Raw genomic sequence first — 7443 nt, 5'->3', positions numbered from 1 at the left:
CAACCATTCAAAGGTATGAATGAAAGATTTAAAAAGTGCACTCTTGTAACAAATTTAATTTCACAACAATTGTTCTTCTTATGACACTAAACAAGTACTGACTGAAAAGGGTGCATAACGCTTCTCAACTTCCCTTAACGGGCTCATACACTGGGAAAATAAATCCTCAAACTATTCCATGGGACCTTCTTAAACTGACGGAATGAAGAAAGGAAGGACATAATTTACGAGTCTCAGTGCATGGCTGATATCCAAAAGGAATGTGGTAAATCTTCGTGCTGTGAAGCTGAAATAGCAAAGCTCCTAGAGAACCAAGAATGAAATGATGCATTTGGTTTCTGAGCGCCGCATTTCTGGTTTTCCTCTATTTACTCCATTATAATAGGTTTCTTATGTTCAGCGTGTGTGAAAATGGAAAAAACAATGATGCAATGATTTCTGACTGAGACTGTAAGGCACATTCTATAGCGCAATTATATATTAAATCAATTTGAAAACCACTATTTGGCTGTTTTCTTGGCAACCGCAAAAGCTCTGATCGCTTTTGGTCGACACTGCAGAAACAGTTCAGTCTGTGCACCATGAGTGGACTCTTTGGGCATGTAAGATTGATTGTCTTTTGTTCACAGGGGCAGGAAGGTACAATGCTGTCTGCCACACGGGCCACAGTAAGTGATGGAATGTGCTGCACTTCATGTCTGATTCTGCTGTGGGTACGGAGCAGAGAACATGCAGGAAAAGGCAGCAGACACTACGTAGAGACCAGAGAGCAACATCGGGACATGGCCCAGATGGACATCAAGGGAAATAGTTTCCAGCCAAGACATTAAGTGTGCACATACTGGCAAAGAAACAAGAGCACAGTCTAGCTTGCACTGTGCGTTGTGTGGAGTAAACAAAAGAAGCAGCAATGAGCATCCAGAGTAGGCGCAAGGTTTTTCTTTTTTAAGCCATAACAAAAAAGGCTAAAAATGAGGGAAGGTGTAAGGCAACCACTGGGTAAGTCCTTTTCTGGTGCTATATATATCAGTTTATTGCTCTTTAAAAGCAAATAACTAATTAAATTTTTTCCTACAGGTGTTGGAGTGGTTTCATAAAGGAACTGAGATGGCGCTCTGCTATTGACACTCTGCTGAGTGTACTTGGGAAGATTTAATAACCTCTTATCTTATCAGTTTAACCCAGTGCGCACCTGAAAGTTGGAACAGCAAAGTCAACCATTAAACTGTGCCTCGAAGCTACGTGGACGTCGATGTATATTAAATAAGCAGTAGATGTTTCCTGCTGCTAACAGAAAGGGATTAGTTCTAATTTTTCCTGTTTAATTGTGTAAATAAAGATCGGGTGTGCGCACTTGTGACCATGGATGTGTGTGTGTAGTGGCTTTCCGATAGGTCACCGAGGTGATGTGTTGAAGGCAGACCTACCGACACGTGTCAAGTTACGGCTAAAAAAAATGACAATGTCCGCACATTTACCTTTGACTTTTCCACTAAATGCTAGCTGCACTCTTTTATCCGCATAGACCGTCACAAATCACGCGGTTGGGTAGACTAACCAAATTTGCGCTATGGTTACACTAACTATGGTTACACATTGTGATTACGGTCAAAAGAACAATGCGTGCCACCTGGCATACATCAAACTGAATAAATAAAGTTATCGGTGACTGCCTCCTAGTTCATGGAAAGCGCATCAAAATGAAAAGAAACAAAAACAAATTTATTAATAGATTTATTTAGAAACCAACTCTATGTGACAGTAATTCAAGCCAAGGTAATTTTGTGTGTGTTTAAATAAAGCTTTTTGCGTGTATACAAAACTTGGCTTACATTTCATACAGCGTTCTGTCCTATAAAGTGTCTGACATTGCATGTTTGCATACAAACTATAAGTTGCTGCCATCTTGTGGCCGCACTTGGCTACTGTCTCTGGAGGCAAGCTTGACTCTGAGCCACTGGAGTCTGTAGCTGCTGTCATTTTCAAGGGTGTGTCCTGGAAGCTAAGAGGCCAGGAGCTTTTTTGTGGTTCTTTGCACTTAATCAGTATTGCATGCACTATATGTTAATTATGTTTCACTGCTCTAAGATCAGTTGCAATCTGCATGTTACCGCAGAAGGACAGTTAGGAAGTAAGTGAGGATATTACTGTGATTTTTCATTTCAGCAGATTAGTTTTAGCCAGGAAAACCTTTATAAAGAAAATTCACATAATGAAGAGGGTACTGTGATCTCTGGAATGTCCCAAGGTTTTAAGTTTGTGTACGTATGGTTTAGAGCCTAAAGTCTTTGTTATATTTTAGTTCTAGTATATATCAGTTAATTGATTATTGGTGTCTGTATTTCTCCGATTGGGACATAGTATGAATAATCACTTGGTTGGCTGGATGCAAGTTTAATGAGTTGATTTTCTTTTTCTCCCTCATTTCTTAAAAAATATTAACCATGTCACACAATACTAAAGCTTCAATTCAGTTTGCTTTTATTATACTAATGTATTTCTTTTTTTTCCATTAAGGTGTAGGGCTGTTTTTCTAATTAGATTAAGAAATGTTTTTCTTTTAGAGAAAGCCATACTACAAAGATATGATAGTACACAATATGATGGTACTGTGTGAGCTCAACCTTTAATATTCGCAATAGTAATATTACCCATACAACACTGATGGGGAATATGGAAGGGTGAGTATCATCTCTGCTTGCCTTTCAGCAACAATCACCCCACTTTACTGGATGTTTGCATAATCACAATGCATTTTAAGCTTTTCACTTGCTATTTTACCCTCTCTTGGCTGCTTTGACTCACACATAGGAACATTGTCCCCTAACCACATGGCTACTGGTTTGATCCCCAACCCTGGCCTCTTCAGATGGCGCCACAGCCTTAGCACCCAGTGGCCACAGTACGTTACAGCGATTGCAATTTCGATTTTTTTCTGTTGTTGTTTTTACATTTTCCTAGCTAGCAAATTGAGAGTTTGTTTTAGGACAACAGTAATTTCCCCGTTTCAGTTGTCTTCTTAAAAAGATGCACTCTGACAGGAACACTCTGCACTTCTTTTCTATTTGTTAGACAAAAAAAACCCAGCAATGTCAAATTTATGATAGTGCAACAGCAGCTTTTCGGTTCATTACTTTTGTGCCAACATGAATAATAGATTTGCGGTGCAAAACATTTTCACCTATTGCTGTTGACTGAGCTGGAGAGACAGAAAGAGAGCACATAATTGTATACATTTGTATTTATGCATGCACTTCACAGAGATTTCAGTAATTTTGTTTATGTCCAAATGAGTCATGAAATTTGTTTGTGTGCCTCTGTGTAATAGAATTTGCCTTTTTCTGATGTAGTCATGAAGGAAATATGCAGGTAATGTAGTCAGTCTAAAAAAAACAACTAAAACTGTATTCTTTTTCTTTTTCTTTCTTTTCACATGCTCTCTGATTACACTATAACAATAATTGACTTCCTTAATCCCCAATATGATGCACAGATCCATAAGAGAGATGACTTTTACTCCTTTTTCTTTCTTCTTTAATTGCATGGACTGGCCTGAGGATAGAGACGATGAAATATCACGTACAGTTCGATCTCCCGAGAATTTTTGTTTTTGCTCATGCAGGTATGAGTGTATTCACATTGTATGTGTGTTTTGCGGTCAAGCTGTTATGAGCTGGAGGGGGCACAGGGCTAAGTGGAGCCTAGCAGCAATATCTAGATGGATATTGTGGACTTCTCTTTTAACAGAGTGACAGCACTTTGTAGTGGAAGCTATTCTTAGAGCCCCTGGTTCAATTGCATTGGTCCAATTGAATTGGAGGATGCCGTGCCACACAGGACATCCATGGTCACTTGATGGGGCTGACACAAACACTCACACTCTTACATTCACACCTGTCTATCACACCTCCACGAGCGTTAATCCAGCTGAGGCTCTCCGGATCACCTTCTTCGTTCTGCCTCCTTTGTTCGCTCACACGTTCTCTTCTTTTGTCTCTCCAGACACTCTATCGTTATCTCTTCGCTATTACTCCCTCTCTCGTCTCAATTGTCTTAACCACAGCCAAGGGAAAAGTACAAAGTTAAGCTGCAAGAAATTACCAAGGACGCTGTATTTCTCTGTTCTTGTTGTGTCTCTCATCCTTGTCTTGTTAAGGCGTCTCATAATTAGGAAACCATGGCTATTTTTGAATGTTGTCTATCCGTAAATGAATCTCTTTGCTGCGTTTTTAAAAAAAACTACCTGCTGGGTCAAACTCATTCACTTATGTGTAATGGTGTAATGTAAATTATCAGATGCTCCCATTGTGTTTTCATATAAAAAATAAAAAACAAAATGAAGTGAAGTGAAGCAACTTTGGACAGCTGATGTATAAACATATTAATGTTTTGCACTGGTATTAAGTAAAATCTGACAAAGGGGTTTTTTGTAAGTTATCTGGCTGCTTAGATGACGACACAGCAGGTTTGAAATGAAAGCATACGTAAACATACTTTCTTTTCCTGGAGGAAAAGAAAATGTCCTTTACAAATGTACTTAATTTTGTAAAGATGTATTTCCTAAATTAACGTTAAATACATTTCAGCCCATTGATGTTGAGCTGATTCTCATGTAGAGGACAACTACACTCCTTTCTCTATTTCATGGACTCCCTCTCACAATTACTAACTGTGGATGTTGTCCAGTTGACACTGACCAGTAGAGCCGTGTCTCTATTACCACAGGTCCCTCCCATGATATTCATCTCAACATGCCAAATGTTTTTTAAGAAAAACAACAAAACCTACATTACTTGACTGCAAGATAAAGACACAAAACTAACTCCATGACAAACACACATTTATTCTTGCTTTACAATAGAGACTTTGACAAAAAACACCTGCTGTATTTTCATTTAAAGGAAAGGAAAAAGTCCCACAACTAATATCACACTTTTTGTTACCAAACAAAACTGAATGAAGAGATATAGCAGTGATAGTGAGTGGAGCCACTTGACTTTCAGTGCGTCCTTTCTATGTGAACTGACCAAGAACAACAAATCCTTTTTTCACCTTCTTCTTAAAGAACTCTTTTCTGTTGGAGCTTTGGGATCCTGCAGCTGAACGTGGTGTAAAGTACTAGCTAACAGCACTCAGGGCAGTGAGAAGGTCAGAAAGCACTCCCAGCTTTCGCTCTCTGGCCCCTGAGACCAGATCGCAGTCTGAATCATTTAGCTGGAAAGTTGTTCCAAACCACAATGTACTGCATGCATATGAAGGTCCTTTATCTATGTAACAAATCCAGCGATCCCTGTATTGTCATTCAGCATTTTTATCTGTGGCTATACCGAAACTCATGACTGTGGAAAGTTTGCAACACTGATTGTAGCTGCACTTACAGAGCAGAAGCTCACTTTATGTATCGCAAAACCTCAGTAATGTTTATTCTGTATGCACTGAAACTTCTGTGCCACCCATTAATGTTTGCAAATTAAGACTAAATACATCATCCAGTGGGGCACCACTCATTCACCGAGTGCGCCTGCACACACAGACCCACCGAGGAGCATGCCTCTCTGATGCATTACTGCAGCAGCAGCTGTAATAGTAATGAATATGCTTGTTTAGTAATGTGCCAGAGGTGTTTGCCTAACAATGGGCACATTTATTAGCCACACTATGCAAAATGCACAGGGGACTAAGGACCAACATGTTCTCTCATGTGATGCTGCTCAAGTAGGTTTAATTAGGATCAGAAACACTTGTGGACAATTAAGTCCCCTAACAATTAAATTCTTATGTATTTTATGCACACAGAAACACGACTGTAATTATTCTGCCTGTACATTATTAGATGCATGCGTAGGCATACAGAACAGGGTCGCGGGAGTTAATTTGCTGCTGCATTGAAATTTCAAAACACAACAAACAAATAGATTTACACATATGCACATGGTGTTAATTAAAAATCTTCAGGTTCCTAACATGTATTTTGTAACTCTCTCTGAAACAGTTGCAAATAATTGCGCAAAGAGGGTGACTACTTTAAGCTGAGTGGTCCGTTGTTTTGGACTGAAGTGGACTAGGTTTAGTCTGGCTGAGCTACACTGTGGACACCGTAGCGCTGTAGGCTACGGGAGAATGCAAAGCAGCAAAGTCACATTTAACACTAAATTAAGCCTGTACGTTCAATTTAAATCCACTTTAAGATTAAGAGATTCTTAAAAGTTGATCATTGCTTTTCCACAATGATTTGCTTAATATACTATTTGCACGTGCTGTAAAGGAGTCAGGAGAAAACTTTATTCATCCTTCAATTATTACTTCTATAATTTTAATATTTTTTTCAATGTGCTGTTGTGTAAGACCAGTAAGACCACTTTTCGAAATACAACACACCGTTTCTGTATTTTTGCACAACCATTTATCCACAGAACACTCGTGTCTTTGACATGTGGGACTCAAGATCCCAGATAAAAGACCGTTTAGATAACACGGCCTTTGAACATTAGCGATAAGTGACACTAAATGCAACTGGAGGGATCCAGAAACACGTTTCCAGAAATGTAAATGTGTCCGAACATGTAGCAGAAAAAGAGAGAGAGAAATCCTTTCATTTCGTTTCGGCAATTCCAATTTCGGAAAATAATAATAATACCGATAATAGAGTTTTATTAAAAACCCTTCTTGGTAATAGATATTTTAAGGTCCACCACAGCCTGCAACATGGCCAGAATGATGAGATTCTGCTCACGTGAACGAGCTCACTTGTGTCAATATCAAATATCAAATTAAACCAAACTCAATCAAAAATAAATGCAAGGCAAATTACCGTTGACAGCACGGGATTCCGCCGATTCTGCAGATGTGATCTTTCACCGCTGCTCATCATCTGAGCCGCGTATTCCCGGTGAGTTCACGCGGCTCCGCTCTAATCCAACTTTCACAATAAATTACAGCTCGCCTCGCAGATAAGTTGTCTGCCCTGTCGGGAGAACTGTTTGAGGGGTTTGGCGAAACTCTTAAAGTACGGAAAAATGATAATAATACAAAGATATTAAATAAATGTATTAAAGTGAACGGTTTGGTTCTGTCTTTGTACTGAGCGCGAGCGCACAGCTGCTTACTTGCGCTCCTTGTACCCGTGTGACGTAAGTGACGAGGGGTGGGGAGGGGGTCATTTCAACACTGGGTCAGGGTGTTGTAGCGTTTTTCTGTGTCGTTTGACGAACGTGGGTTGTTTGAATTTCGGACTGGACACTGAGCTCTTCGTTAATTAGGGCTGATTTGTTCTCGTGTCTTATTCATCTGGTAGCTGCAAACATTTGAACTGAGCCTCATTCTGCCTACATACACACCTTATATGCCTTTTAAAATATAAAAATAAATAAATAACGCAATTATTCTTTGCCTTACTGTCCCACATCTGTAGACAGTGTCTCACGTTTTTAACGACTTCTCAGG

At 39.4% G+C, this 7443-nt stretch overlaps 1 protein-coding gene across 1 annotated transcript in view; it reads right to left on the bottom strand.

Moving 5' to 3' along the window:
- gcgra (glucagon receptor a) overlaps positions 1-7099 on the bottom strand; it is a 49659-nt gene extending 42560 nt beyond the window's left edge. Inside the window, exon 1 of the mRNA XM_005745395.1 lies at positions 6812-7099. The gene's annotated coding sequence lies outside the window, so the exon portion shown is untranslated. The remainder of the gene's footprint in view (positions 1-6811) is intronic.
- Between the last annotated feature and the right edge of the window lie 344 nt (positions 7100-7443).

This window comes from Pundamilia nyererei, unplaced genomic scaffold (genome assembly GCF_000239375.1).
Source record: "Pundamilia nyererei isolate P.nyererei 1_Seehausen unplaced genomic scaffold, PunNye1.0 scaffold00158, whole genome shotgun sequence".
NCBI classification, from domain to species: domain Eukaryota; kingdom Metazoa; phylum Chordata; class Actinopteri; order Cichliformes; family Cichlidae; genus Pundamilia; species Pundamilia nyererei.
Note: the sequence above shows the minus strand (reverse complement) of the source record. Positions and strands in the feature narration are given on the sequence as shown.